Source organism: Egretta garzetta, unplaced genomic scaffold, assembly GCF_000687185.1.
Source record: "Egretta garzetta isolate BGI_Z169 unplaced genomic scaffold, ASM68718v1 scaffold535, whole genome shotgun sequence".
Classification (NCBI taxonomy): domain Eukaryota; kingdom Metazoa; phylum Chordata; class Aves; order Pelecaniformes; family Ardeidae; genus Egretta; species Egretta garzetta.
This window is the reverse complement of record NW_009259722.1, coordinates 60,639-62,010: the sequence shown is the minus strand read 5'-3', so window position 1 is coordinate 62,010 and position 1,372 is coordinate 60,639. Positions and strand designations below refer to the sequence as shown.

General features: G+C 59.9%; 1 protein-coding gene across 1 annotated transcript in view; it reads right to left on the bottom strand.

The window, feature by feature from the left end:
* The window catches only part of TP73 (tumor protein p73), a 40,784-nt gene that overhangs the window by 9,053 nt on the left and 30,359 nt on the right, over positions 1-1,372 (bottom strand). The gene's annotated exons all lie outside the window — the stretch shown is intronic.

Sequence of the window (1,372 nt, the reverse complement as noted above, 5' to 3'; positions counted from 1 at the left end):
GGGGGGGGCCCGCCGCTCGTGCAGGGTGGGGATGCCCTGGACCGATGGGGGCTGGCAGCAGGCACAGCGCCCCGGGAGGCGAGGCAGCGGGGCTGGCAGGGGACGTGCCCGGGGGTCAGAGCACGCTCTGCGCGAGCGACGTCAGGACGGTGCTGCGGTTGTCAGCGGGGTGACCCGGGGGCGTGAGACGAAGCTGAGCCTGGCAGCGAGAATGAATCCTGGGTGCTGGAGGCATGCGGGGTAGCCCAGAGAGAGAGGATGCGTAGGGATGCTGCCTTTCAGCGGAAACCCCAAATTTTGCAGTGATGACTGTGGCTATGCCGTGGCTCTGCGGCCAGGTTAACCTCCCGGGTGCGAGCGTGCATCTCCCACAGGGATTGCCCAAGTGGAAGCGTGGGCTCTGCTGGGAGCGCAGGAACCCCCCCCGCTGCCCGGCTGGAGGAGGAAGCTCTCGCGCTGCCGTGGCCCACGTAACCCGCTCGCCTGCCGTGCGATGGGGGTTTAACACCCCCGTTTTGAGGAGTCAACATGGCAAAACAAGGGTTATTTGGAGGGGGGCTCTTCCTTGCCAGGTGTTAAAATACTGACAACTCCTGTCAAAGGATCCTTTCATGTAGACATTCCCGGGCAGCCCTCAACACGCCTGGGAAATAAAACTGCTCTGGAAGAGCAGAGGTGCATTATGGCAAGTTCTTTGGTAACAAATTCTCTCATTATACCATGTTATGACACGGATAAATCTCTGTTAAATAGCAGAGCGATTGCCCCGCAGGGAGAAAAGCTGCTGCTCAACGCAGGCATGCCTCCACTGATAACCTTATCGTGTCTTAACAGCTCCAGGATTGCCTTCAAAGATCCTGCCACAATAACAAACCCTTCTTTTAAGGAACTGCACGCTGATAACTCGGTGCTGAGCCGAGCAGGCGCCGCTGCTCCTACACGGTTCTCTGTATTTGCTAATAATCTGCCCCACGTGCATCTCCGTGCAGGGCCGGGCTACGTAAGCTGCTGTACCGGTACCGTAGCAGCCACCGCTGAAGTGTGCACCCCCGGCTCACAGCGAGGACAACGGCGCCGCGCTTTCCTCGACCGCGAGACGAGGCCGTTGCAAAGGGGAACCCAGGAGACCAGAATGCCGGTGTTCAATCACACGGACTTGGGCTTGGACTGGGTGACCTCTAGGGGTCCCTTCCAACCCAAAACATTCTATGATTCTCTGATTCTATGGACTAGCGCAGCCCCTCGCTGCTGCGTGCTCCTCTTCTTGCCGCGGCCGCGGTTCTGCTGCTAAGGGCGAACCTCAGGGCTGTTCACCCGTGTCCCCCCCGTCCTGTGGCATTCGGGCAAGCTGGCCTCTCGAAACGTCACGCGT